This window comes from Ambystoma mexicanum, unplaced genomic scaffold (assembly GCF_040938575.1).
Source record: "Ambystoma mexicanum isolate Mex_15411 unplaced genomic scaffold, UKY_AmexF1_1 Mex_scaf46, whole genome shotgun sequence".
Classification (NCBI taxonomy): Eukaryota; Metazoa; Chordata; class Amphibia; order Caudata; family Ambystomatidae; genus Ambystoma; species Ambystoma mexicanum.
The window spans coordinates 543,229-570,838 of NW_027182462.1; the positions used below are offsets into that span (position 1 = coordinate 543,229).

At 43.5% G+C, this 27,610-nt stretch overlaps 27 non-coding genes across 27 annotated transcripts; 7 read left to right on the top strand and 20 right to left on the bottom strand.

Moving 5' to 3' along the window:
- Positions 1–441: 441 nt before the first annotated feature.
- On the bottom strand, positions 442–523 carry TRNAS-GCU (transfer RNA serine (anticodon GCU)). Its single transcript has one exon. It is a non-coding gene; the product is annotated as a tRNA-Ser (tRNA).
- Positions 524–1,210: 687 nt separating this feature from the next.
- Positions 1,211–1,282, bottom strand: TRNAT-UGU (transfer RNA threonine (anticodon UGU)). The gene has a single exon. It is a non-coding gene; the product is annotated as a tRNA-Thr (tRNA).
- A 1,022-nt stretch (positions 1,283–2,304) lies between these two features.
- Positions 2,305–2,399, top strand: TRNAI-UAU (transfer RNA isoleucine (anticodon UAU)). The gene is made up of 2 exons: positions 2,305–2,342; positions 2,364–2,399. It is a non-coding gene; the product is annotated as a tRNA-Ile (tRNA).
- A 1,488-nt stretch (positions 2,400–3,887) lies between these two features.
- TRNAT-CGU (transfer RNA threonine (anticodon CGU)) lies at positions 3,888–3,959 on the bottom strand. The gene has a single exon. It is a non-coding gene; the product is annotated as a tRNA-Thr (tRNA).
- A 546-nt stretch (positions 3,960–4,505) lies between these two features.
- TRNAS-GCU (transfer RNA serine (anticodon GCU)) lies at positions 4,506–4,587 on the bottom strand. Its single transcript has one exon. It is a non-coding gene; the product is annotated as a tRNA-Ser (tRNA).
- Positions 4,588–5,274: 687 nt separating this feature from the next.
- On the bottom strand, positions 5,275–5,346 carry TRNAT-UGU (transfer RNA threonine (anticodon UGU)). The gene has a single exon. It is a non-coding gene; the product is annotated as a tRNA-Thr (tRNA).
- Positions 5,347–6,368: 1,022 nt separating this feature from the next.
- On the top strand, positions 6,369–6,463 carry TRNAI-UAU (transfer RNA isoleucine (anticodon UAU)). Its single transcript has 2 exons — positions 6,369–6,406; positions 6,428–6,463. It is a non-coding gene; the product is annotated as a tRNA-Ile (tRNA).
- A 1,488-nt stretch (positions 6,464–7,951) lies between these two features.
- On the bottom strand, positions 7,952–8,023 carry TRNAT-CGU (transfer RNA threonine (anticodon CGU)). Its single transcript has one exon. It is a non-coding gene; the product is annotated as a tRNA-Thr (tRNA).
- A 546-nt stretch (positions 8,024–8,569) lies between these two features.
- Positions 8,570–8,651, bottom strand: TRNAS-GCU (transfer RNA serine (anticodon GCU)). Its single transcript has one exon. It is a non-coding gene; the product is annotated as a tRNA-Ser (tRNA).
- Positions 8,652–9,535: 884 nt separating this feature from the next.
- TRNAI-UAU (transfer RNA isoleucine (anticodon UAU)) lies at positions 9,536–9,630 on the top strand. Its single transcript has 2 exons — positions 9,536–9,573; positions 9,595–9,630. It is a non-coding gene; the product is annotated as a tRNA-Ile (tRNA).
- Positions 9,631–11,115: 1,485 nt separating this feature from the next.
- Positions 11,116–11,187, bottom strand: TRNAT-CGU (transfer RNA threonine (anticodon CGU)). Its single transcript has one exon. It is a non-coding gene; the product is annotated as a tRNA-Thr (tRNA).
- A 546-nt stretch (positions 11,188–11,733) lies between these two features.
- Positions 11,734–11,815, bottom strand: TRNAS-GCU (transfer RNA serine (anticodon GCU)). Its single transcript has one exon. It is a non-coding gene; the product is annotated as a tRNA-Ser (tRNA).
- Positions 11,816–12,502: 687 nt separating this feature from the next.
- Positions 12,503–12,574, bottom strand: TRNAT-UGU (transfer RNA threonine (anticodon UGU)). Its single transcript has one exon. It is a non-coding gene; the product is annotated as a tRNA-Thr (tRNA).
- Positions 12,575–13,596: 1,022 nt separating this feature from the next.
- TRNAI-UAU (transfer RNA isoleucine (anticodon UAU)) lies at positions 13,597–13,691 on the top strand. Its single transcript has 2 exons — positions 13,597–13,634; positions 13,656–13,691. It is a non-coding gene; the product is annotated as a tRNA-Ile (tRNA).
- A 1,488-nt stretch (positions 13,692–15,179) lies between these two features.
- TRNAT-CGU (transfer RNA threonine (anticodon CGU)) lies at positions 15,180–15,251 on the bottom strand. Its single transcript has one exon. It is a non-coding gene; the product is annotated as a tRNA-Thr (tRNA).
- A 546-nt stretch (positions 15,252–15,797) lies between these two features.
- On the bottom strand, positions 15,798–15,879 carry TRNAS-GCU (transfer RNA serine (anticodon GCU)). The gene has a single exon. It is a non-coding gene; the product is annotated as a tRNA-Ser (tRNA).
- Positions 15,880–16,566: 687 nt separating this feature from the next.
- Positions 16,567–16,638, bottom strand: TRNAT-UGU (transfer RNA threonine (anticodon UGU)). Its single transcript has one exon. It is a non-coding gene; the product is annotated as a tRNA-Thr (tRNA).
- Positions 16,639–17,660: 1,022 nt separating this feature from the next.
- TRNAI-UAU (transfer RNA isoleucine (anticodon UAU)) lies at positions 17,661–17,755 on the top strand. Its single transcript has 2 exons — positions 17,661–17,698; positions 17,720–17,755. It is a non-coding gene; the product is annotated as a tRNA-Ile (tRNA).
- Positions 17,756–19,243: 1,488 nt separating this feature from the next.
- On the bottom strand, positions 19,244–19,315 carry TRNAT-CGU (transfer RNA threonine (anticodon CGU)). Its single transcript has one exon. It is a non-coding gene; the product is annotated as a tRNA-Thr (tRNA).
- A 546-nt stretch (positions 19,316–19,861) lies between these two features.
- On the bottom strand, positions 19,862–19,943 carry TRNAS-GCU (transfer RNA serine (anticodon GCU)). The gene has a single exon. It is a non-coding gene; the product is annotated as a tRNA-Ser (tRNA).
- A 687-nt stretch (positions 19,944–20,630) lies between these two features.
- TRNAT-UGU (transfer RNA threonine (anticodon UGU)) lies at positions 20,631–20,702 on the bottom strand. The gene has a single exon. It is a non-coding gene; the product is annotated as a tRNA-Thr (tRNA).
- Positions 20,703–21,724: 1,022 nt separating this feature from the next.
- On the top strand, positions 21,725–21,819 carry TRNAI-UAU (transfer RNA isoleucine (anticodon UAU)). Its single transcript has 2 exons — positions 21,725–21,762; positions 21,784–21,819. It is a non-coding gene; the product is annotated as a tRNA-Ile (tRNA).
- Positions 21,820–23,318: 1,499 nt separating this feature from the next.
- Positions 23,319–23,390, bottom strand: TRNAT-CGU (transfer RNA threonine (anticodon CGU)). The gene has a single exon. It is a non-coding gene; the product is annotated as a tRNA-Thr (tRNA).
- Positions 23,391–23,936: 546 nt separating this feature from the next.
- On the bottom strand, positions 23,937–24,018 carry TRNAS-GCU (transfer RNA serine (anticodon GCU)). The gene has a single exon. It is a non-coding gene; the product is annotated as a tRNA-Ser (tRNA).
- A 687-nt stretch (positions 24,019–24,705) lies between these two features.
- Positions 24,706–24,777, bottom strand: TRNAT-UGU (transfer RNA threonine (anticodon UGU)). Its single transcript has one exon. It is a non-coding gene; the product is annotated as a tRNA-Thr (tRNA).
- A 1,022-nt stretch (positions 24,778–25,799) lies between these two features.
- Positions 25,800–25,894, top strand: TRNAI-UAU (transfer RNA isoleucine (anticodon UAU)). Its single transcript has 2 exons — positions 25,800–25,837; positions 25,859–25,894. It is a non-coding gene; the product is annotated as a tRNA-Ile (tRNA).
- A 1,488-nt stretch (positions 25,895–27,382) lies between these two features.
- TRNAT-CGU (transfer RNA threonine (anticodon CGU)) lies at positions 27,383–27,454 on the bottom strand. The gene has a single exon. It is a non-coding gene; the product is annotated as a tRNA-Thr (tRNA).
- Positions 27,455–27,610: the final 156 nt, after the last annotated feature.

Here is a 27,610-nt window from a genome sequence, read left to right on the forward strand (position 1 = left end):
TATATCTCTGCATGTGTTCAGTACGTCATCATACATCTGATTTGCGAAAGCGTGTGTGCTTATGTTGGTGATACATTGTCGGTATGCGTTTGAGTATGTACTTTTACGGGTATGTATGTATTGAGTAGGATGCTGAACAGGTTCATGAGTTTAGATAGCAGGTCAGAATGATGGCAAAAGGAACATGTAAAAGGCAGACAACTAAAAGAAAAAAGAATTTGGGATGTAAGCTTGGGAGTTTACTAACTGCGCTGATTTTGGCTCCTATAATAGTAAAGAATGGAAACCTACGAGGAAAGTCTTTGACTAATTTCATTCTCCGCCTGCACCAATGAACTTATTTTTACATCTCTATTTCCATATCTGTACTCATTCCTGTCTTTCACAGGGAGGTTGAAAGACTTTGGTCTATGTTTAAATGCAGACTATAAAGAAAAAATACGACGAAGGTGGGATTCGAACCCACGCGTGCAGAGCACAATGGATTAGCAGTCCATCGCCTTAACCACTCGGCCACCTCGTCTGTTTGGGAACGGTGCTCGAATCCCATGCTTAAAGAAGAGATAAAACAATGGTGGTGCAAAGTCAGTGAAAAATAGATCATGTTTGTCATAATAGAAACAAGATCGTTGACTCGTTCTTCCTTACCCGGCCATTGATAGATAAACACATCAAGTTGAAGTTCAGAAAAATATAACAAGAGCTCCTGGAGGGTTCACAACACTAATCCAGAGGAAGGTGCTTGAGCTTCCGTATGGCACACCATTAGTAGTAAAACCAGCATAACGCAAGCTCCAGTTTCCCAGTGTTTGGCATCATTCAACGTTTCCAGCCAAGATCAAAGTTCAGATGCTGCTGCTTCCTGTGATGTCATTGAATTTAAATAGTGAGTGATGGCAATAACCCTTTTCCAATTAAATTTTGCCACATCAACGTCCCTGAAAATAGAGAAAGGCGTGCAACCCAGAACCGCTGTACTGTTCAATAGAGTAAGGGCTTCACCGTGATCATCTGCATCTGTCATCACAAAATTATCAAGGTCTTTTTCTTGAAGAAATTAGGTCCAGAAAGCCGACCTTCCCCACAGACTATTCAGACACCTTGCGCTTGTGGCTTTGTTATAGGCCCGAATCCATTGGTAAAAGGTTGCACAGGTACAATGTGCAATATCAGTTCCTATTCAACAATGTTCAAGAAAATTACCATTTGGAGGCCCTGATGAGGATCGAACTCACGACCCCTGGTTTACAAGACCAGTGCTCTGCCACTGAGCTACAGAGCCCCTCAGGTTATGACGCATAACAGCAACACAACGAGCACACAACATGATGTTTACTGGGTAGACATATTTGAAGGGTGTGTGAGAATGTATGTATATGATTGTGATTTGACCTGTTTTTTTCTGGCCGATTTTTTGAGGAGCAGCTAATTTGTGCGTATTCCGTGCAATTTTAGGGTGACTAATGAGGAGATGTGATGCGTGAAAGTTGAAAAAAACATGTACATGGCAGCAGAGAGACAATATGGATATTACCTTTGCTTTTTTAAATTTCTATCCGGATTCTGGCTCAAAGGGTAGTCAAGCACAGCAGATTGCATTCCTGCCAGTAACACGACAACCTTGTTTGTGTCCTTCTTAATCAACTAACATGCATATTTTCACTTTTGTCTGTATGTTCTTTGAAAGCCAATGGCAATGGTGCTTAGAGCAATGCAGATGTTTAAAAAAAATTTCAAAAGTTAAAATCGACAAAGGTGGGATTCGAAACCACGCGTGTACAGCAGATTAGCAGTCCATCGCCTTAACCACTCGGCCACCTCGTCTACAGGGATTATGTTAGGCATTCAAGTCTTTACAGGTAATAACACAACCATCTTCAAAATAGAACCACAATGCGTTCCTTGTTGAGGTACATCCAGCCGTTTGCAGGAAAACTGCCTCACTTGCTGTTGAGAAAAATTCATCAAAGTCCTGGGGTGTTTATAGGCATCGCCAAGATGACATTGGGAGGTGTTTCAATTGACACGTGTTGAATATGAGGAAGAGCATCATGCTGGCTCCAGTGGCACTGCCTGCAGCATGACAAAAATGTAGAAGGGACATTTGACTGCACCATTGGCTGAACATCAGTGGCAAAGTGTATATCAGGCTAAAAGGTAAGCTCCAGTGGCACAATATGGGCACTACAAGGCACCCATAATTTGGTGTCAGCTAAAAAGACAATGCCAGAGCTTGTGGGTGCTTTTGTACACTTGTGTGTGTGTTTGTGGGTGTAGTTTCATGTCGAAAACCAAAACACAGCAGCTCCAGTGGCGCAATCGGTTAGCGCGCGGTACTTATACAGCAGTACATGCAGTGAGCAATGCCGAGGTTGTGAGTTCAAGCCTCACCTGGAGCAACTTTGGAACTTTTTACTAATTCACCTCAAAACTGAATTATTGAACCAATAAATGTTCTGGACATTTTTTGGTTCACCTCAAGGTTTCCTTGATTGTCAGTTAATGTTGTATGACAGCTCCTCTGCCTTTTAGACATGGAATACTCATTGCAAGTTATTTATGGGGTGTTTGCGCTTTAAATACAGCTACGGAGGGTTTTTGAAAATAGAACAGAAAATAAAAAATGTCAACTGTTATTATACTCCATTTTCTGCTGAGCACCACTTACGGAAGACATTTGTAAAGGTAGAAAAAGGGTTACTGGAGTAGGATCCAGGAGACAATATCAACTTACAAAGAATAATGTTGTCTATTTACTGCATTATCGCCTTTGAAGCAAACCTCTGAGAATAAATACCCTTTCACTAATCAGGCAGTCACTTTGATAAAATCAAGCAGAACAAGGATGCTGATAGGAACTCGCCTCATTTGCATATGGGCTAGGGCTTCTGGGAGCCATGAGAATTAGGAGTTGAAGGTTTTGCAGATCGAGATTGCTAAAGGGCTGGGCATTTGCACAGACCTCTCCATGCCTGATTGGTGCCGAAGGTTAGTTGCAAGTGGTCCCCTGCTCACCCTACCTTACACAGGGCCATGCCCAGTTAGGCCCCTCAGGGCTAGGCCCGGCAGGGCTAAGCCCGGCGTTCGTCAGGCGAAGTGCCTGGACCCCTGCTCATCATACCTCAGAATCTGGTCTAGCTATTGCAGACATGGGGAATGGTGCTTATATCCCATTGACAGCGCCCACAAGCTGCATACTAATAGCCAATGATGTGTGAATGCGGTCAGGGTAGCAGACATATAGAACAATTGGGTGGGTTCGCTTCCGAACTGGATGCACAGGAGCAGGAGAGAATGGCTGTTGGCGATGTATGCAACTTGCTCTGCGTGAACACATCTACCGACCCCTTCCCCTACACACACGGGCACATACACACACACACACACACATAGCCATTGGAGCTATGCAGAGCTAATCAGAAAGATTGGTAATCATTAGAACATGAAAGATATGTGTTCATTTTTTATTAAACTTGTAGACTCCCGCAGGAACGGAGGGACTCACATCTCTAATTGAGGCTTGCTTACCTCTATACAAATGTGTTTGCTGGCTGTCTTTCTTCAACTGGTATGTGCGGTTGTGTCTGTCTTTGTCTTTCAACACGCCTGGCACGTTTACATTATCAAAGAGATGATTGTATGGAGATGGGGAACACCCCTCCGTTGCATTGTGAACTTGAACAGTCTTTTCACCAAAGCAGCTACATGCGACATTGCAAGGTTTTTGTCAGTCTTTGCCTGAAAACATTAGGCCTTCCTCTCGAACTCTATTTCACTCCTTCTGTGGAAGACTTCAATTATGAGGATGCATCCCGTCATAAAAGGTTCTCTGTAGATGGTGCAACTCTGGCTTCTCTTCCCCGTGCTTTTTGAAAATAATCCGCCCGAGGCCCTGATGAGGTTTGAACTCATGACCCCTGGTTTACGAGACCAGTGCTCTGCCACTGAGCTACAAGGCCACCTGCTGCTTGCTCACAGCCAACAACAGAAAGTGCAAAGAAACCATGGTTTTTACCTAGGTAGATCTCCAGGTATATGAATTTCTGGTTGTGTAAAAATGGCTGTATATCTCTGCATGTGTTCAGTACGTCATCATACATCTGATTTGCGAAAGCGTGTGTGCTTATGTTGGTGATACATTGTCGGTATGCGTTTGAGTATGTACTTTTACGGGTATGTATGTATTGAGTAGGATGCTGAACAGGTTCATGAGTTTAGATAGCAGGTCAGAATGATGGCAAAAGGAACATGTAAAAGGCAGACAACTAAAAGAAAAAAGAATTTGGGATGTAAGCTTGGGAGTTTACTAACTGCGCTGATTTTGGCTCCTATAATAGTAAAGAATGGAAACCTACGAGGAAAGTCTTTGACTAATTTCATTCTCCGCCTGCACCAATGAACTTATTTTTACATCTCTATTTCCATATCTGTACTCATTCCTGTCTTTCACAGGGAGGTTGAAAGACTTTGGTCTATGTTTAAATGCAGACTATAAAGAAAAAATACGACGAAGGTGGGATTCGAACCCACGCGTGCAGAGCACAATGGATTAGCAGTCCATCGCCTTAACCACTCGGCCACCTCGTCTGTTTGGGAACGGTGCTCGAATCCCATGCTTAAAGAAGAGATAAAACAATGGTGGTGCAAAGTCAGTGAAAAATAGATCATGTTTGTCATAATAGAAACAAGATCGTTGACTCGTTCTTCCTTACCCGGCCATTGATAGATAAACACATCAAGTTGAAGTTCAGAAAAATATAACAAGAGCTCCTGGAGGGTTCACAACACTAATCCAGAGGAAGGTGCTTGAGCTTCCGTATGGCACACCATTAGTAGTAAAACCAGCATAACGCAAGCTCCAGTTTCCCAGTGTTTGGCATCATTCAACGTTTCCAGCCAAGATCAAAGTTCAGATGCTGCTGCTTCCTGTGATGTCATTGAATTTAAATAGTGAGTGATGGCAATAACCCTTTTCCAATTAAATTTTGCCACATCAACGTCCCTGAAAATAGAGAAAGGCGTGCAACCCAGAACCGCTGTACTGTTCAATAGAGTAAGGGCTTCACCGTGATCATCTGCATCTGTCATCACAAAATTATCAAGGTCTTTTTCTTGAAGAAATTAGGTCCAGAAAGCCGACCTTCCCCACAGACTATTCAGACACCTTGCGCTTGTGGCTTTGTTATAGGCCCGAATCCATTGGTAAAAGGTTGCACAGGTACAATGTGCAATATCAGTTCCTATTCAACAATGTTCAAGAAAATTACCATTTGGAGGCCCTGATGAGGATCGAACTCACGACCCCTGGTTTACAAGACCAGTGCTCTGCCACTGAGCTACAGAGCCCCTCAGGTTACGACGCATAACAGCAACACAACGAGCACACAACATGATGTTTACTGGGTAGACATATTTGAAGGGTGTGTGAGAATGTATGTATATGATTGTGATTTGACCTGTTTTTTTCTGGCCGATTTTTTGAGGAGCAGCTAATTTGTGCGTATTCCGTGCAATTTTAGGGTGACTAATGAGGAGATGTGATGCGTGAAAGTTGAAAAAAACATGTACATGGCAGCAGAGAGACAATATGGATATTACCTTTGCTTTTTTAAATTTCTATCCGGATTCTGGCTCAAAGGGTAGTCAAGCACAGCAGATTGCATTCCTGCCAGTAACACGACAACCTTGTTTGTGTCCTTCTTAATCAACTAACATGCATATTTTCACTTTTGTCTGTATGTTCTTTGAAAGCCAATGGCAATGGTGCTTAGAGCAATGCAGATGTTTAAAAAAGATTTCAAAAGTTAAAATCGACAAAGGTGGGATTCAAAACCACGCGTGTACAGTAGATTAGCAGTCCATCGCCTTAACCACTCGGCCACCTCGTCTACAGGGATTATGTTAGGCATTCAAGTCTTTACAGGTAATAACACAAACATCTTCAAAATAGAACCACAATGCGTTCCTTGTTGAGGTACATCCAGCCGTTTGCAGGAAAACTGCCTCACTTGCTGTTGAGAAAAATTCATCAAAGTCCTGGGGTGTTTATAGGCATCGCCAAGATGACATTGGGAGGTGTTTCAATTGACACGTGTTGAATATGAGGAAGAGCATCATGCTGGCTCCAGTGGCACTGCCTGCAGCATGACAAAAATGTAGAAGGGACATTTGACTGCACCATTGGCTGAACATCAGTGGCAAAGTGTGTATCAGGCTAAAAGGTAAGCTCCAGTGGCACAATATGGGCACTACAAGGCACCCATAATTTGGTGTCAGCTAAAAAGACAATGCCAGAGCTTGTGGGTGCTTTTGTACACTTGTGTGTGTGTTTGTGGGTGTAGTTTCATGTCGAAAACCAAAACACAGCAGCTCCAGTGGCGCAATCGGTTAGCGCGCGGTACTTATACAGCAGTACATGCAGTGAGCAATGCCGAGGTTGTGAGTTCAAGCCTCACCTGGAGCAACTTTGGAACTTTTTACTAATTCACCTCAAAACTGAATTATTGAACCAATAAATGTTCTGGACATTTTTTGGTTCACCTCAAGGTTTCCTTGATTGTCAGTTAATGTTGTATGACAGCTCCTCTGCCTTTTAGACATGGAATACTCATTGCAAGTTATTTATGGGGTGTTTGCGCTTTAAATACAGCTACGGAGGGTTTTTGAAAATAGAACAGAAAATAAAAAATGTCAACTGTTATTATACTCCATTTTCTGCTGAGCACCACTTACGGAAGACATTTGTAAAGGTAGAAAAAGGGTTACTGGAGTAGGATCCAGGAGACAATATCAACTTACAAAGAATAATGTTGTCTATTTACTGCATTATCGCCTTTGAAGCAAACCTCTGAGAATAAATACCCTTTCACTAATCAGGCAGTCACTTTGATAAAATCAAGCAGAACAAGGATGCTGATAGGAACTCGCCTCATTTGCATATGGGCTAGGGCTTCTGGGAGCCATGAGAATTAGGAGTTGAAGGTTTTGCAGATCGAGATTGCTAAAGGGCTGGGCATTTGCACAGACCTCTCCATGCCTGATTGGTGCCGAAGGTTAGTTGCAAGTGGTCCCCTGCTCACCCTACCTTACACAGGGCCATGCCCAGTTAGGCCCCTCAGGGCTAGGCCCGGCAGGGCTAAGCCCGGCGTTCGTCAGGCGAAGTGCCTGGACCCCTGCTCATCATACCTCAGAATCTGGTCTAGCTATTGCAGACATGGGGAATGGTGCTTATATCCCATTGACAGCGCCCACAAGCTGCATACTAATAGCCAATGATGTGTGAATGCGGTCAGGGTAGCAGACATATAGAACAATTGGGTGGGTTCGCTTCCGAACTGGATGCACAGGAGCAGGAGAGAATGGCTGTTGGCGATGTATGCAACTTGCTCTGCGTGAACACATCTACCGACCCCTTCCCCTACACACACGGGCACATACACACACACACACACACATAGCCATTGGAGCTATGCAGAGCTAATCAGAAAGATTGGTAATCATTAGAACATGAAAGATATGTGTTCATTTTTTATTAAACTTGTGGACTCCCGCAGAAACGGAGGGACTCACATCTCTAATTGAGGCTTGCTTACCTCTATACAAATGTGTTTGCTGGCTGTCTTTCTTCAACTGGTATGTGCGGTTGTGTCTGTCTTTGTCTTTCAACACGCCTGGCACGTTTACATTATCAAAGAGATGATTGTATGGAGATGGGGAACACCCCTCCGTTGCATTGTGAACTTGAACAGTCTTTTCACCAAAGCAGCTACATGCGACATTGCAAGGTTTTTGTCAGTCTTTGCCTGAAAACATTAGGCCTTCCTCTCGAACTCTATTTCACTCCTTCTGTGGAAGACTTCAATTATGAGGATGCATCCCGTCATAAAAGGTTCTCTGTAGATGGTGCAACTCTGGCTTCTCTTCCCCGTGCTTTTTGAAAATAATCCGCCCGAGGCCTTGATGAGGTTTGAACTCATGACCCCTGGTTTACGAGACCAGTGCTCTGCCACTGAGCTACAAGGCCACCTGCTGCTTGCTCACAGCCAACAACAGAAAGTGCAAAGAAACCATGGTTTTTACCTAGGTAGATCTCCAGGTATATGAATTTCTGGTTGTGTAAAAATGGCTGTATATCTCTGCATGTGTTCAGTACGTCATCATACATCTGATTTGCGAAAGCGTGTGTGCTTATGTTGGTGATACATTGTCGGTATGCGTTTGAGTATGTACTTTTACGGGTATGTATGTATTGAGTAGGATGCTGAACAGGTTCATGAGTTTAGATAGCAGGTCAGAATGATGGCAAAAGGAACATGTAAAAGGCAGACAACTAAAAGAAAAAAGAATTTGGGATGTAAGCTTGGGAGTTTACTAACTGCGCTGATTTTGGCTCCTATAATAGTAAAGAATGGAAACCTACGAGGAAAGTCTTTGACTAATTTCATTCTCCGCCTGCACCAATGAACTTATTTTTACATCTCTATTTCCATATCTGTACTCATTCCTGTCTTTCACAGGGAGGTTGAAAGACTTTGGTCTATGTTTAAATGCAGACTATAAAGAAAAAATACGACGAAGGTGGGATTCGAACCCACGCGTGCAGAGCACAATGGATTAGCAGTCCATCGCCTTAACCACTCGGCCACCTCGTCTGTTTGGGAACGGTGCTCGAATCCCATGCTTAAAGAAGAGATAAAACAATGGTGGTGCAAAGTCAGTGAAAAATAGATCATGTTTGTCATAATAGAAACAAGATCGTTGACTCGTTCTTCCTTACCCGGCCATTGATAGATAAACACATCAAGTTGAAGTTCAGAAAAATATAACAAGAGCTCCTGGAGGGTTCACAACACTAATCCAGAGGAAGGTGCTTGAGCTTCCGTATGGCACACCATTAGTAGTAAAACCAGCATAACGCAAGCTCCAGTTTCCCAGTGTTTGGCATCATTCAACGTTTCCAGCCAAGATCAAAGTTCAGATGCTGCTGCTTCCTGTGATGTCATTGAATTTAAATAGTGAGTGATGGCAATAACCCTTTTCCAATTAAATTTTCGTCTACAGGGATTATGTTAGGCATTCAAGTCTTTACAGGTAATAACACAAACATCTTCAAAATAGAACCACAATGCGTTCCTTGTTGAGGTACATCCAGCCGTTTGCAGGAAAACTGCCTCACTTGCTGTTGAGAAAAATTCATCAAAGTCCTGGGGTGTTTATAGGCATCGCCAAGATGACATTGGGAGGTGTTTCAATTGACACGTGTTGAATATGAGGAAGAGCATCATGCTGGCTCCAGTGGCACTGCCTGCAGCATGACAAAAATGTAGAAGGGACATTTGACTGCACCATTGGCTGAACATCAGTGGCAAAGTGTATATCAGGCTAAAAGGTAAGCTCCAGTGGCACAATATGGGCACTACAAGGCACCCATAATTTGGTGTCAGCTAAAAAGACAATGCCAGAGCTTGTGGGTGCTTTTGTACACTTGTGTGTGTGTTTGTGGGTGTAGTTTCATGTCGAAAACCAAAACACAGCAGCTCCAGTGGCGCAATCGGTTAGCGCGCGGTACTTATACAGCAGTACATGCAGTGAGCAATGCCGAGGTTGTGAGTTCAAGCCTCACCTGGAGCAACTTTGGAACTTTTTACTAATTCACCTCAAAACTGAATTATTGAACCAATAAATGTTCTGGACATTTTTTGGTTCACCTCAAGGTTTCCTTGATTGTCAGTTAATGTATGACAGCTCCTCTGCCTTTTAGACATGGAATACTCATTGCAAGTTATTTATGGGGTGTTTGCGCTTTAAATACAGCTACGGAGGGTTTTTGAAAATAGAACAGAAAATAAAAAATGTCAACTGTTATTATACTCCATTTTCTGCTGAGCACCACTTACGGAAGACATTTGTAAAGGTAGAAAAAGGGTTACTGGAGTAGGATCCAGGAGACAATATCAACTTACAAAGAATAATGTTGTCTATTTACTGCATTATCGCCTTTGAAGCAAACCTCTGAGAATAAATACCCTTTCACTAATCAGGCAGTCACTTTGATAAAATCAAGCAGAACAAGGATGCTGATAGGAACTCGCCTCATTTGCATATGGGCTAGGGCTTCTGGGAGCCATGAGAATTAGGAGTTGAAGGTTTTGCAGATCGAGATTGCTAAAGGGCTGGGCATTTGCACAGACCTCTCCATGCCTGATTGGTGCCGAAGGTTAGTTGCAAGTGGTCCCCTGCTCACCCTACCTTACACAGGGCCATGCCCAGTTAGGCCCCTCAGGGCTAGGCCCGGCAGGGCTAAGCCCGGCGTTCGTCAGGCGAAGTGCCTGGACCCCTGCTCATCATACCTCAGAATCTGGTCTAGCTATTGCAGACATGGGGAATGGTGCTTATATCCCATTGACAGCGCCCACAAGCTGCATACTAATAGCCAATGATGTGTGAATGCGGTCAGGGTAGCAGACATATAGAACAATTGGGTGGGTTCGCTTCCGAACTGGATGCACAGGAGCAGGAGAGAATGGCTGTTGGCGATGTATGCAACTTGCTCTGCGTGAACACATCTACCGACCCCTTCCCCTACACACACGGGCACATACACACACACACACACACATAGCCATTGGAGCTATGCAGAGCTAATCAGAAAGATTGGTAATCATTAGAACATGAAAGATATGTGTTCATTTTTTATTAAACTTGTGGACTCCCGCAGAAACGGAGGGACTCACATCTCTAATTGAGGCTTGCTTACCTCTATACAAATGTGTTTGCTGGCTGTCTTTCTTCAACTGGTATGTGCGGTTGTGTCTGTCTTTGTCTTTCAACACGCCTGGCACGTTTACATTATCAAAGAGATGATTGTATGGAGATGGGGAACACCCCTCCGTTGCATTGTGAACTTGAACAGTCTTTTCACCAAAGCAGCTACATGCGACATTGCAAGGTTTTTGTCAGTCTTTGCCTGAAAACATTAGGCCTTCCTCTCGAACTCTATTTCACTCCTTCTGTGGAAGACTTCAATTATGAGGATGCATCCCGTCATAAAAGGTTCTCTGTAGATGGTGCAACTCTGGCTTCTCTTCCCCGTGCTTTTTGAAAATAATCCGCCCGAGGCCCTGATGAGGTTTGAACTCATGACCCATGGTTTACGAGACCAGTGCTCTGCCACTGAGCTACAAGGCCACCTGCTGCTTGCTCACAGCCAACAACAGAAAGTGCAAAGAAACCATGGTTTTTACCTAGGTAGATCTCCAGGTATATGAATTTCTGGTTGTGTAAAAATGGCTGTATATCTCTGCATGTGTTCAGTACGTCATCATACATCTGATTTGCAAAAGCGTGTGTGCTTATGTTGGTGATACATTGTCGGTATGCGTTTGAGTATGTACTTTTACGGGTATGTATGTATTGAGTAGGATGCTGAACAGGTTCATGAGTTTAGATAGCAGGTCAGAATGATGGCAAAAGGAACATGTAAAAGGCAGACAACTAAAAGAAAAAAGAATTTGGGATGTAAGCTTGGGAGTTTACTAACTGCGCTGATTTTGGCTCCTATAATAGTAAAGAATGGAAACCTACGAGGAAAGTCTTTGACTAATTTCATTCTCCGCCTGCACCAATGAACTTATTTTTACATCTCTATTTCCATATCTGTACTCATTCCTGTCTTTCACAGGGAGGTTGAAAGACTTTGGTCTATGTTTAAATGCAGACTATAAAGAAAAAATACGACGAAGGTGGGATTCGAACCCACGCGTGCAGAGCACAATGGATTAGCAGTCCATTGCCTTAACCACTCGGCCACCTCGTCTGTTTGGGAACGGTGCTCGAATCCCATGCTTAAAGAAGAGATAAAACAATGGTGGTGCAAAGTCAGTGAAAAATAGATCATGTTTGTCATAATAGAAACAAGATCGTTGACTCGTTCTTCCTTACCCGGCCATTGATAGATAAACACATCAAGTTGAAGTTCAGAAAAATATAACAAGAGCTCCTGGAGGGTTCACAACACTAATCCAGAGGAAGGTGCTTGAGCTTCCGTATGGCACACCATTAGTAGTAAAACCAGCATAACGCAAGCTCCAGTTTCCCAGTGTTTGGCATCATTCAACGTTTCCAGCCAAGATCAAAGTTCAGATGCTGCTGCTTCCTGTGATGTCATTGAATTTAAATAGTGAGTGATGGCAATAACCCTTTTCCAATTAAATTTTGCCACATCAACGTCCCTGAAAATAGAGAAAGGCGTGCAACCCAGAACCGCTGTACTGTTCAATAGAGTAAGGGCTTCACCGTGATCATCTGCATCTGTCATCACAAAATTATCAAGGTCTTTTTCTTGAAGAAATTAGGTCCAGAAAGCCGACCTTCCCCACAGACTATTCAGACACCTTGCGCTTGTGGCTTTGTTATAGGCCCGAATCCATTGGTAAAAGGTTGCACAGGTACAATGTGCAATATCAGTTCCTATTCAACAATGTTCAAGAAAATTACCATTTGGAGGCCCTGATGAGGATCGAACTCACGACCCCTGGTTTACAAGACCAGTGCTCTGCCACTGAGCTACAGAGCCCCTCAGGTTACGACGCATAACAGCAACACAACGAGCACACAACATGATGTTTACTGGGTAGACATATTTGAAGGGTGTGTGAGAATGTATGTATATGATTGTGATTTGACCTGTTTTTTTCTGGCCGATTTTTTGAGGAGCAGCTAATTTGTGCGTATTCCGTGCAATTTTAGGGTGACTAATGAGGAGATGTGATGCGTGAAAGTTGAAAAAAACATGTACATGGCAGCAGAGAGACAATATGGATATTACCTTTGCTTTTTTAAATTTCTATCCGGATTCTGGCTCAAAGGGTAGTCAAGCACAGCAGATTGCATTCCTGCCAGTAACACGACAACCTTGTTTGTGTCCTTCTTAATCAACTAACATGCATATTTTCACTTTTGTCTGTATGTTCTTTGAAAGCCAATGGCAATGGTGCTTAGAGCAATGCAGATGTTTAAAAAAGATTTCAAAAGTTAAAATCGACAAAGGTGGGATTCGAAACCACGCGTGTACAGCAGATTAGCAGTCCATCGCCTTAACCACTCGGCCACCTCATCTACAGGGATTATGTTAGGCATTCAAGTCTTTACAGGTAATAACACAAACATCTTCAAAATAGAACCACAATGCGTTCCTTGTTGAGGTACATCCAGCCGTTTGCAGGAAAACTGCCTCACTTGCTGTTGAGAAAAATTCATCAAAGTCCTGGGGTGTTTATAGGCATCGCCAAGATGACATTGGGAGGTGTTTCAATTGACACGTGTTGAATATGAGGAAGAGCATCATGCTGGCTCCAGTGGCACTGCCTGCAGCATGACAAAAATGTAGAAGGGACATTTGACTGCACCATTGGCTGAACATCAGTGGCAAAGTGTATATCAGGCTAAAAGGTAAGCTCCAGTGGCACAATATGGGCACTACAAGGCACCCATAATTTGTTGTCAGCTAAAAAGACAATGCCAGAGCTTGTGGGTGCTTTTGTACACTTGTGTGTGTGTTTGTGGGTGTAGTTTCATGTCGAAAACCAAAACACAGCAGCTCCAGTGGCGCAATCGGTTAGCGCGCGGTACTTATACAGCAGTACATGCAGTGAGCAATGCCGAGGTTGTGAGTTCAAGCCTCACCTGGAGCAACTTTGGAACTTTTTACTAATTCACCTCAAAACTGAATTATTGAACCAATAAATGTTCTGGACATTTTTTGGTTCACCTCAAGGTTTCCTTGATTGTCAGTTAATGTTGTATGACAGCTCCTCTGCCTTTTAGACATGGAATACTCATTGCAAGTTATTTATGGGGTGTTTGCGCTTTAAATACAGCTACGGAGGGTTTTTGAAAATAGAACAGAAAATAAAAAATGTCAACTGTTATTATACTCCATTTTCTGCTGAGCACCACTTACGGAAGACATTTGTAAAGGTAGAAAAAGGGTTACTGGAGTAGGATCCAGGAGACAATATCAACTTACAAAGAATAATGTTGTCTATTTACTGCATTATCGCCTTTGAAGCAAACCTCTGAGAATAAATACCCTTTCACTAATCAGGCAGTCACTTTGATAAAATCAAGCAGAACAAGGATGCTGATAGGAACTCGCCTCATTTGCATATGGGCTAGGGCTTCTGGGAGCCATGAGAATTAGGAGTTGAAGGTTTTGCAGATCGAGATTGCTAAAGGGCTGGGCATTTGCACAGACCTCTCCATGCCTGATTGGTGCCGAAGGTTAGTTGCAAGTGGTCCCCTGCTCACCCTACCTTACACAGGGCCATGCCCAGTTAGGCCCCTCAGGGCTAGGCCCGGCAGGGCTAAGCCCGGCGTTCGTCAGGCGAAGTGCCTGGACCCCTGCTCATCATACCTCAGAATCTGGTCTAGCTATTGCAGACATGGGGAATGGTGCTTATATCCCATTGACAGCGCCCACAAGCTGCATACTAATAGCCAATGATGTGTGAATGCGGTCAGGGTAGCAGACATATAGAACAATTGGGTGGGTTCGCTTCCGAACTGGATGCACAGGAGCAGGAGAGAATGGCTGTTGGCGATGTATGCAACTTGCTCTGCGTGAACACATCTACCGACCCCTTCCCCTACACACACGGGCACATACACACACACACACACACATAGCCATTGGAGCTATGCAGAGCTAATCAGAAAGATTGGTAATCATTAGAACATGAAAGATATGTGTTCATTTTTTATTAAACTTGTGGACTCCCGCAGAAACGGAGGGACTCACATCTCTAATTGAGGCTTGCTTACCTCTATACAAATGTGTTTGCTGGCTGTCTTTCTTCAACTGGTATGTGCGGTTGTGTCTGTCTTTGTCTTTCAACACGCCTGGCACGTTTACATTATCAAAGAGATGATTGTATGGAGATGGGGAACACCCCTCCGTTGCATTGTGAACTTGAACAGTCTTTTCACCAAAGCAGCTACATGCGACATTGCAAGGTTTTTGTCAGTCTTTGCCTGAAAACATTAGGCCTTCCTCTCGAACTCTATTTCACTCCTTCTGTGGAAGACTTCAATTATGAGGATGCATCCCGTCATAAAAGGTTCTCTGTAGATGGTGCAACTCTGGCTTCTCTTCCCCGTGCTTTTTGAAAATAATCCGCCCGAGGCCCTGATGAGGTTTGAACTCATGACCCATGGTTTACGAGACCAGTGCTCTGCCACTGAGCTACAAGGCCACCTGCTGCTTGCTCACAGCCAACAACAGAAAGTGCAAAGAAACCATGGTTTTTACCTAGGTAGATCTCCAGGTATATGAATTTCTGGTTGTGTAAAAATGGCTGTATATCTCTGCATGTGTTCAGTACGTCATCATACATCTGATTTGCGAAAGCGTGTGTGCTTATGTTGGTGATACATTGTCGGTATGCGTTTGAGTATGTACTTTTACGGGTATGTATGTATTGAGTAGGATGCTGAACAGGTTCATGAGTTTAGATAGCAGGTCAGAATGATGGCAAAAGGAACATGTAAAAGGCAGACAACTAAAAGAAAAAAGAATTTGGGATGTAAGCTTGGGAGTTTACTAACTGCGCTGATTTTGGCTCCTATAATAGTAAAGAATGGAAACCTACGAGGAAAGTCTTTGACTAATTTCATTCTCCGCCTGCACCAATGAACTTATTTTTACATCTCTATTTCCATATCTGTACTCATTCCTGTCTTTCACAGGGAGGTTGAAAGACTTTGGTCTATGTTTAAATGCAGACTATAAAGAAAAAATACGACGAAGGTGGGATTCGAACCCACGCGTGCAGAGCACAATGGATTAGCAGTCCATCGCCTTAACCACTCGGCCACCTCGTCTGTTTGGGAACGGTGCTCGAATCCCATGCTTAAAGAAGAGATAAAACAATGGTGGTGCAAAGTCAGTGAAAAATAGATCATGTTTGTCATAATAGAAACAAGATCGTTGACTCGTTCTTCCTTACCCGGCCATTGATAGATAAACACATCAAGTTGAAGTTCAGAAAAATATAACAAGAGCTCCTGGAGGGTTCACAACACTAATCCAGAGGAAGGTGCTTGAGCTTCCGTATGGCACACCATTAGTAGTAAAACCAGCATAACGCAAGCTCCAGTTTCCCAGTGTTTGGCATCATTCAACGTTTCCAGCCAAGATCAAAGTTCAGATGCTGCTGCTTCCTGTGATGTCATTGAATTTAAATAGTGAGTGATGGCAATAACCCTTTTCCAATTAAATTTTGCCACATCAACGTCCCTGAAAATAGAGAAAGGCGTGCAACCCAGAACCGCTGTACTGTTCAATAGAGTAAGGGCTTCACCGTGATCATCTGCATCTGTCATCACAAAATTATCAAGGTCTTTTTCTTGAAGAAATTAGGTCCAGAAAGCCGACCTTCCCCACAGACTATTCAGACACCTTGCGCTTGTGGCTTTGTTATAGGCCCGAATCCATTGGTAAAAGGTTGCACAGGTACAATGTGCAATATCAGTTCCTATTCAACAATGTTCAAGAAAATTACCATTTGGAGGCCCTGATGAGGATCGAACTCACGACCCCTGGTTTACAAGACCAGTGCACTGCCACTGAGCTACAGAGCCCCTCAGGTTACGACGCATAACAGCAACACAACGAGCACACAACATGATGTTTACTGGGTAGACATATTTGAAGGGTGTGTGAGAATGTATGTATATGATTGTGATTTGACCTGTTTTTTTCTGGCCGATTTTTTGAGGAGCAGCTAATTTGTGCGTATTCCGTGCAATTTTAGGGTGACTAATGAGGAGATGTGATGCGTGAAAGTTGAAAAAAACATGTACATGGCAGCAGAGAGACAATATGGATATTACCTTTGCTTTTTTAAATTTCTATCCGGATTCTGGCTCAAAGGGTAGTCAAGCACAGCAGATTGCATTCCTGCCAGTAACACGACAACCTTGTTTGTGTCCTTCTTAATCAACTAACATGCATATTTTCACTTTTGTCTGTATGTTCTTTGAAAGCCAATGGCAATGGTGCTTAGAGCAATGCAGATGTTTAAAAAAGATTTCAAAAGTTAAAATCGACAAAGGTGGGATTCGAAACCACGCGTGTACAGCAGATTAGCAGTCCATCGCCTTAACCACTCGGCCACCTCGTCTACAGGGATTATGTTAGGCATTCAAGTCTTTACAGGTAATAACACAAACATCTTCAAAATAGAACCACAATGCGTTCCTTGTTGAGGTACATCCAGCCGTTTGCAGGAAAACTGCCTCACTTGCTGTTGAGAAAAATTCATCAAAGTCCTGGGGTGTTTATAGGCATCGCCAAGATGACATTGGGAGGTGTTTCAATTGACACGTGTTGAATATGAGGAAGAGCATCATGCTGGCTCCAGTGGCACTGCCTGCAGCATGACAAAAATGTAGAAGGGACATTTGACTGCACCATTGGCTGAACATCAGTGGCAAAGTGTATATCAGGCTAAAAGGTAAGCTCCAGTGGCACAATATGGGCACTACAAGGCACCCATAATTTGGTGTCAGCTAAAAAGACAATGCCAGAGCTTGTGGGTGCTTTTGTACACTTGTGTGTGTGTTTGTGGGTGTAGTTTCATGTCGAAAACCAAAACACAGCAGCTCCAGTGGCGCAATCGGTTAGCGCGCGGTACTTATACAGCAGTACATGCAGTGAGCAATGCCGAGGTTGTGAGTTCAAGCCTCACCTGGAGCAACTTTGGAACTTTTTACTAATTCACCTCAAAACTGAATTATTGAACCAATAAATGTTCTGGACATTTTTTGGTTCACCTCAAGGTTTCCTTGATTGTCAGTTAATGTTGTATGACAGCTCCTCTGCCTTTTAGACATGGAATACTCATTGCAAGTTATTTATGGGGTGTTTGCGCTTTAAATACAGCTACGGAGGGTTTTTGAAAATAGAACAGAAAATAAAAAATGTCAACTGTTATTATACTCCATTTTCTGCTGAGCACCACTTACGGAAGACATTTGTAAAGGTAGAAAAAGGGTTACTGGAGTAGGATCCAGGAGACAATATCAACTTACAAAGAATAATGTTGTCTATTTACTGCATTATCGCCTTTGAAGCAAACCTCTGAGAATAAATACCCTTTCACTAATCAGGCAGTCACTTTGATAAAATCAAGCAGAACAAGGATGCTGATAGGAACTCGCCTCATTTGCATATGGGCTAGGGCTTCTGGGAGCCATGAGAATTAGGAGTTGAAGGTTTTGCAGATCGAGATTGCTAAAGGGCTGGGCATTTGCACAGACCTCTCCATGCCTGATTGGTGCCGAAGGTTAGTTGCAAGTGGTCCCCTGCTCACCCTACCTTACACAGGGCCATGCCCAGTTAGGCCCCTCAGGGCTAGGCCCGGCAGGGCTAAGCCCGGCGTTCGTCAGGCGAAGTGCCTGGACCCCTGCTCATCATACCTCAGAATCTGGTGTAGCTATTGCAGACATGGGGAATGGTGCTTATATCCCATTGACAGCGCCCACAAGCTGCATACTAATAGCCAATGATGTGTGAATGCGGTCAGGGTAGCAGACATATAGAACAATTGGGTGGGTTCGCTTCCGAACTGGATGCACAGGAGCAGGAGAGAATGGCTGTTGGCGATGTATGCAACTTGCTCTGCGTGAACACATCTACCGACCCCTTCCCCTACACACACGGGCACATACACACACACACACACACATAGCCATTGGAGCTATGCAGAGCTAATCAGAAAGATTGGTAATCATTAGAACATGAAAGATATGTGTTCATTTTTTATTAAACTTGTGGACTCCCGCAGAAACGGAGGGACTCACATCTCTAATTGAGGCTTGCTTACCTCTATACAAATGTGTTTGCTGGCTGTCTTTCTTCAACTGGTATGTGCGGTTGTGTCTGTCTTTGTCTTTCAACACGCCTGGCACGTTTACATTATCAAAGAGATGATTGTATGGAGATGGGGAACACCCCTCCGTTGCATTGTGAACTTGAACAGTCTTTTCACCAAAGCAGCTACATGCGACATTGCAAGGTTTTTGTCAGTCTTTGCCTGAAAACATTAGGCCTTCCTCTCGAACTCTATTTCACTCCTTCTGTGGAAGACTTCAATTATGAGGATGCATCCCGTCATAAAAGGTTCTCTGTAGATGGTGCAACTCTGGCTTCTCTTCCCCGTGCTTTTTGAAAATAATCCGCCCGAGGCCCTGATGAGGTTTGAACTCATGACCCCTGGTTTACGAGACCAGTGCTCTGCCACTGAGCTACAAGGACACCTGCTGCTTGCTCACAGCCAACAACAGAAAGTGCAAAGAAACCATGGTTTTTACCTAGGTAGATCTCCAGGTATATGAATTTCTGGTTGTGTAAAAATGGCTGTATATCTCTGCATGTGTTCAGTACGTCATCATACATCTGATTTGCGAAAGCGTGTGTGCTTATGTTGGTGATACATTGTCGGTATGCGTTTGAGTATGTACTTTTACGGGTATGTATGTATTGAGTAGGATGCTGAACAGGTTCATGAGTTTAGATAGCAGGTCAGAATGATGGCAAAAGGAACATGTAAAAGGCAGACAACTAAAAGAAAAAAGAATTTGGGATGTAAGCTTGGGAGTTTACTAACTGCGCTGATTTTGGCTCCTATAATAGTAAAGAATGGAAACCTACGAGGAAAGTCTTTGACTAATTTCATTCTCCGCCTGCACCAATGAACTTATTTTTACATCTCTATTTCCATATCTGTACTCATTCCTGTCTTTCACAGGGAGGTTGAAAGACTTTGGTCTATGTTTAAATGCAGACTATAAAGAAAAAATACGACGAAGGTGGGATTCGAACCCACGCGTGCAGAGCACAATGGATTAGCAGTCCATCGCCTTAACCACTCGGCCACCTCGTCTGTTTGGGAACGGTGCTCGAATCCCATGCTTAAAGAAGAGATAAAACAATGGTGGTGCAAAGTCAGTGAAAAATAGATCATGTTTGTCATAATAGAAACAAGATCGTTGACTCGTTCTTCCTTACCCGGCCATTGATAGATAAACACATCAAGTTGAAGTTCAGAAAAATATAACAAGAGCTCCTGGAGGGTTCACAACACTAATCCAGAGGAAGGTGCTTGAGCTTCCGTATGGCACACCATTAGTAGTAAAACCAGCATAACGCAAGCTCCAGTTTCCCAGTGTTTGGCATCATTCAACGTTTCCAGCCAAGATCAAAGTTCAGATGCTGCTGCTTCCTGTGATGTCATTGAATTTAAATAGTGAGTGATGGCAATAACCCTTTTCCAATTAAATTTTGCCACATCAACGTCCCTGAAAATAGAGAAAGGCGTGCAACCCAGAACCGCTGTACTGTTCAATAGAGTAAGGGCTTCACCGTGATCATCTGCATCTGTCATCACAAAATTATCAAGGTCTTTTTCTTGAAGAAATTAGGTCCAGAAAGCCGACCTTCCCCACAGACTATTCAGACACCTTGCGCTTGTGGCTTTGTTATAGGCCCGAATCCATTGGTAAAAGGTTGCACAGGTACAATGTGCAATATCAGTTCCTATTCAACAATGTTCAAGAAAATTACCATTTGGAGGCCCTGATGAGGATCGAACTCACGACCCCTGGTTTACAAGACCAGTGCTCTGCCACTGAGCTACAGAGCCCCTCAGGTTACGACGCATAACAGCAACACAACGAGCACACAACATGATGTTTACTGGGTAGACATATTTGAAGGGTGTGTGAGAATGTATGTATATGATTGTGATTTGACCTGTTTTTTTCTGGCCGATTTTTTGAGGAGCAGCTAATTTGTGCGTATTCCGTGCAATTTTAGGGTGACTAATGAGGAGATGTGATGCGTGAAAGTTGAAAAAAACATGTACATGGCAGCAGAGAGACAATATGGATATTACCTTTGCTTTTTTAAATTTCTATCCGGATTCTGGCTCAAAGGGTAGTCAAGCACAGCAGATTGCATTCCTGCCAGTAACACGACAACCTTGTTTGTGTCCTTCTTAATCAACTAACATGCATATTTTCACTTTTGTCTGTATGTTCTTTGAAAGCCAATGGCAATGGTGCTTAGAGCAATGCAGATGTTTAAAAAAGATTTCAAAAGTTAAAATCGACAAAGGTGGGATTCGAAACCACGCGTGTACAGCAGATTAGCAGTCCATCGCCTTAACCACTCGGCCACCTCGTCTACAGGGATTATGTTAGGCATTCAAGTCTTTACAGGTAATAACACAAACATCTTCAAAATAGAACCACAATGCGTTCCTTGTTGAGGTACATCCAGCCGTTTGCAGGAAAACTGCCTCACTTGCTGTTGAGAAAAATTCATCAAAGTCCTGGGGTGTTTATAGGCATCGCCAAGATGACATTGGGAGGTGTTTCAATTGACACGTGTTGAATATGAGGAAGAGCATCATGCTGGCTCCAGTGGCACTGCCTGCAGCATGACAAAAATGTAGAAGGGACATTTGACTGCACCATTGGCTGAACATCAGTGGCAAAGTGTATATCAGGCTAAAAGGTAAGCTCCAGTGGCACAATATGGGCACTACAAGGCACCCATAATTTGGTGTCAGCTAAAAAGACAATGCCAGAGCTTGTGGGTGCTTTTGTACACTTGTGTGTGTGTTTGTGGGTGTAGTTTCATGTCGAAAACCAAAACACAGCAGCTCCAGTGGCGCAATCGGTTAGCACGCGGTACTTATACAGCAGTACATGCAGTGAGCAATGCCGAGGTTGTGAGTTCAAGCCTCACCTGGAGCAACTTTGGAACTTTTTACTAATTCACCTCAAAACTGAATTATTGAACCAATAAATGTTCTGGACATTTTTTGGTTCACCTCAAGGTTTCCTTGATTGTCAGTTAATGTTGTATGACAGCTCCTCTGCCTTTTAGACATGGAATACTCATTGCAAGTTATTTATGGGGTGTTTGCGCTTTAAATACAGCTACGGAGGGTTTTTGAAAATAGAACAGAAAATAAAAAATGTCAACTGTTATTATACTCCATTTTCTGCTGAGCACCACTTACGGAAGACATTTGTAAAGGTAGAAAAAGGGTTACTGGAGTAGGATCCAGGAGACAATATCAACTTACAAAGAATAATGTTGTCTATTTACTGCATTATCGCCTTTGAAGCAAACCTCTGAGAATAAATACCCTTTCACTAATCAGGCAGTCACTTTGATAAAATCAAGCAGAACAAGGATGCTGATAGGAACTCGCCTCATTTGCATATGGGCTAGGGCTTCTGGGAGCCATGAGAATTAGGAGTTGAAGGTTTTGCAGATCGAGATTGCTAAAGGGCTGGGCATTTGCACAGACCTCTCCATGCCTGATTGGTGCCGAAGGTTAGTTGCAAGTGGTCCCCTGCTCACCCTACCTTACACAGGGCCATGCCCAGTTAGGCCCCTCAGGGCTAGGCCCGGCAGGGCTAAGCCCGGCGTTTGTCAGGCGTTCGTCAGGCGAAGTGCCTGGACCCCTGCTCATCATACCTCAGAATCTGGTCTAGCTATTGCAGACATGGGGAATGGTGCTTATATCCCATTGACAGCGCCCACAAGCTGCATACTAATAGCCAATGATGTGTGAATGCGGTCAGGGTAGCAGACATATAGAACAATTGGGTGGGTTCGCTTCCGAACTGGATGCACAGGAGCAGGAGAGAATGGCTGTTGGCGATGTATGCAACTTGCTCTGCGTGAACACATCTACCGACCCCTTCCCCTACACACACGGGCACATACACACACACACACACACATAGCCATTGGAGCTATGCAGAGCTAATCAGAAAGATTGGTAATCATTAGAACATGAAAGATATGTGTTCATTTTTTATTAAACTTGTGGACTCCCGCAGAAACGGAGGGACTCACATCTCTAATTGAGGCTTGCTTACCTCTATACAAATGTGTTTGCTGGCTGTCTTTCTTCAACTGGTATGTGCGGTTGTGTCTGTCTTTGTCTTTCAACACGCCTGGCACGTTTACATTATCAAAGAGATGATTGTATGGAGATGGGGAACACCCCTCCGTTGCATTGTGAACTTGAACAGTCTTTTCACCAAAGCAGCTACATGCGACATTGCAAGGTTTTTGTCAGTCTTTGCCTGAAAACATTAGGCCTTCCTCTCGAACTCTATTTCACTCCTTCTGTGGAAGACTTCAATTATGAGGATGCATCCCGTCATAAAAGGTTCTCTGTAGATGGTGCAACTCTGGCTTCTCTTCCCCGTGCTTTTTGAAAATAACCCGCCCGAGGCCCTGATGAGGTTTGAACTCATGACCCCTGGTTTACGAGACCAGTGCTCTGCCACTGAGCTACAAGGCCACCTGCTGCTTGCTCACAGCCAACAACAGAAAGTGCAAAGAAACCATGGTTTTTACCTAGGTAGATCTCCAGGTATATGAATTTCTGGTTGTGTAAAAATGGCTGTATATCTCTGCATGTGTTCAGTACGTCATCATACATCTGATTTGCGAAAGCGTGTGTGCTTATGTTGGTGATACATTGTCGGTATGCGTTTGAGTATGTACTTTTACGGGTATGTATGTATTGAGTAGGATGCTGAACAGGTTCATGAGTTTAGATAGCAGGTCAGAATGATGGCAAAAGGAACATGTAAAAGGCAGACAACTAAAAGAAAAAAGAATTTGGGATGTAAGCTTGGGAGTTTACTAACTGCGCTGATTTTGGCTCCTATAATAGTAAAGAATGGAAACCTACGAGGAAAGTCTTTGACTAATTTCATTCTCCGCCTGCACCAATGAACTTATTTTTACATCTCTATTTCCATATCTGTACTCATTCCTGTCTTTCACAGGGAGGTTGAAAGACTTTGGTCTATGTTTAAATGCAGACTATAAAGAAAAAATACGACGAAGGTGGGATTCGAACCCACGCGTGCAGAGCACAATGGATTAGCAGTCCATCGCCTTAACCACTCGGCCACCTCGTCTGTTTGGGAACGGTGCTCGAATCCCATGCTTAAAGAAGAGATAAAACAATGGTGGTGCAAAGTCAGTGAAAAATAGATCATGTTTGTCATAATAGAAACAAGATCGTTGACTCGTTCTTCCTTACCCGGCCATTGATAGATAAACACATCAAGTTGAAGTTCAGAAAAATATAACAAGAGCTCCTGGAGGGTTCACAACACTAATCCAGAGGAAGGTGCTTGAGCTTCCGTATGGCACACCATTAGTAGTAAAACCAGCATAACGCAAGCTCCAGTTTCCCAGTGTTTGGCATCATTCAACGTTTCCAGCCAAGATCAAAGTTCAGATGCTGCTGCTTCCTGTGATGTCATTGAATTTAAATAGTGAGTGATGGCAATAACCCTTTTCCAATTAAATTTTGCCACATCAACGTCCCTGAAAATAGAGAAAGGCGTGCAACCCAGAACCGCTGTACTGTTCAATAGAGTAAGGGCTTCACCGTGATCATCTGCATCTGTCATCACAAAATTATCAAGGTCTTTTTCTTGAAGAAATTAGGTCCAGAAAGCCGACCTTCCCCACAGACTATTCAGACACCTTGCGCTTGTGGCTTTGTTATAGGCCCGAATCCATTGGTAAAAGGTTGCACAGGTACAATGTGCAATATCAGTTCCTATTCAACAATGTTCAAGAAAATTACCATTTGGAGGCCCTGATGAGGATCGAACTCACGACCCCTGGTTTACAAGACCAGTGCTCTGCCACTGAGCTACAGAGCCCCTCAGGTTACGACGCATAACAGCAACACAACGAGCACACAACATGATGTTTACTGGGTAGACATATTTGAAGGGTGTGTGAGAATGTATGTATATGATTGTGATTTGACCTGTTTTTTTCTGGCCGATTTTTTGAGGAGCAGCTAATTTGTGCGTATTCCGTGCAATTTTAGGGTGACTAATGAGGAGATGTGATGCGTGAAAGTTGAAAAAAACATGTACATGGCAGCAGAGAGACAATATGGATATTACCTTTGCTTTTTTAAATTTCTATCCGGATTCTGGCTCAAAGGGTAGTCAAGCACAGCAGATTGCATTCCTGCCAGTAACACGACAACCTTGTTTGTGTCCTTCTTAATCAACTAACATGCATATTTTCACTTTTGTCTGTATGTTCTTTGAAAGCCAATGGCAATGGTGCTTAGAGCAATGCAGATGTTTAAAAAAGATTTCAAAAGTTAAAATCGACAAAGGTGGGATTCGAAACCACGCGTGTACAGCAGATTAGCAGTCCATCGCCTTAACCACTCGGCCACCTCGTCTACAGGGATTATGTTAGGCATTCAAGTCTTTACAGGTAATAACACAAACATCTTCAAAATAGAACCACAATGCGTTCCTTGTTGAGGTACATCCAGCCGTTTGCAGGAAAACTGCCTCACTTGCTGTTGAGAAAAATTCATCAAAGTCCTGGGGTGTTTATAGGCATCGCCAAGATGACATTGGGAGGTGTTTCAATTGACACGTGTTGAATATGAGGAAGAGCATCATGCTGGCTCCAGTGGCACTGCCTGCAGCATGACAAAAATGTAGAAGGGACATTTGACTGCACCATTGGCTGAACATCAGTGGCAAAGTGTATATCAGGCTAAAAGGTAAGCTCCAGTGGCACAATATGGGCACTACAAGGCACCCATAATTTGGTGTCAGCTAAAAAGACAATGCCAGAGCTTGTGGGTGCTTTTGTACACTTGTGTGTGTGTTTGTGGGTGTAGTTTCATGTCGAAAACCAAAACACAGCAGCTCCAGTGGCGCAATCGGTTAGCGCGCGGTACTTATACAGCAGTACATGCAGTGAGCAATGCCGAGGTTGTGAGTTCAAGCCTCACCTGGAGCAACTTTGGAACTTTTTACTAATTCACCTCAAAACTGAATTATTGAACCAATAAATGTTCTGGACATTTTTTGGTTCACCTCAAGGTTTCCTTGATTGTCAGTTAATGTTGTATGACAGCTCCTCTGCCTTTTAGACATGGAATACTCATTGCAAGTTATTTATGGGGTGTTTGCGCTTTAAATACAGCTACGGAGGGTTTTTGAAAATAGAACAGAAAATAAAAAATGTCAACTGTTATTATACTCCATTTTCTGCTGAGCACCACTTACGGAAGACATTTGTAAAGGTAGAAAAAGGGTTACTGGAGTAGGATCCAGGAGACAATATCAACTTACAAAGAATAATGTTGTCTATTTACTGCATTATCGCCTTTGAAGCAAACCTCTGAGAATAAATACCCTTTCACTAATCAGGCAGTCACTTTGATAAAATCAAGCAGAACAAGGATGCTGATAGGAACTCGCCTCATTTGCATATGGGCTAGGGCTTCTGGGAGCCATGAGAATTAGGAGTTGAAGGTTTTGCAGATCGAGATTGCTAAAGGGCTGGGCATTTGCACAGACCTCTCCATGCCTGATTGGTGCCGAAGGTTAGTTGCAAGTGGTCCCCTGCTCACCCTACCTTACACAGGGCCATGCCCAGTTAGGCCCCTCAGGGCTAGGCCCGGCAGGGCTAAGCCCGGCGTTCGTCAGGCGAAGTGCCTGGACCCCTGCTCATCATACCTCAGAATCTGGTCTAGCTATTGCAGACATGGGGAATGGTGCTTATATCCCATTGACAGCGCCCACAAGCTGCATACTAATAGCCAATGATGTGTGAATGCGGTCAGGGTAGCAGACATATAGAACAATTGGGTGGGTTCGCTTCCGAACTGGATGCACAGGAGCAGGAGAGAATGGCTGTTGGCGATGTATGCAACTTGCTCTGCGTGAACACATCTACCGACCCCTTCCCCTACACACACGGGCACATACACACACACACACACACATAGCCATTGGAGCTATGCAGAGCTAATCAGAAAGATTGGTAATCATTAGAACATGAAAGATATGTGTTCATTTTTTATTAAACTTGTGGACTCCCGCAGAAACGGAGGGACTCACATCTCTAATTGAGGCTTGCTTACCTCTATACAAATGTGTTTGCTGGCTGTCTTTCTTCAACTGGTATGTGCGGTTGTGTCTGTCTTTGTCTTTCAACACGCCTGGCACGTTTACATTATCAAAGAGATGATTGTATGGAGATGGGGAACACCCCTCCGTTGCATTGTGAACTTGAACAGTCTTTTCACCAAAGCAGCTACATGCGACATTGCAAGGTTTTTGTCAGTCTTTGCCTGAAAACATTAGGCCTTCCTCTCGAACTCTATTTCACTCCTTCTGTGGAAGACTTCAATTATGAGGATGCATCCCGTCATAAAAGGTTCTCTGTAGATGGTGCAACTCTGGCTTCTCTTCCCCGTGCTTTTTGAAAATAATCCGCCCGAGGCCCTGATGAGGTTTGAACTCATGACCCCTGGTTTACGAGACCAGTGCTCTGCCACTGAGCTACAAGGCCACCTGCTGCTTGCTCACAGCCAACAACAGAAAGTGCAAAGAAACCATGGTTTTTACCTAGGTAGATCTCCAGGTATATGAATTTCTGGTTGTGTAAAAATGGCTGTATATCTCTGCATGTGTTCAGTACGTCATCATACATCTGATTTGCGAAAGC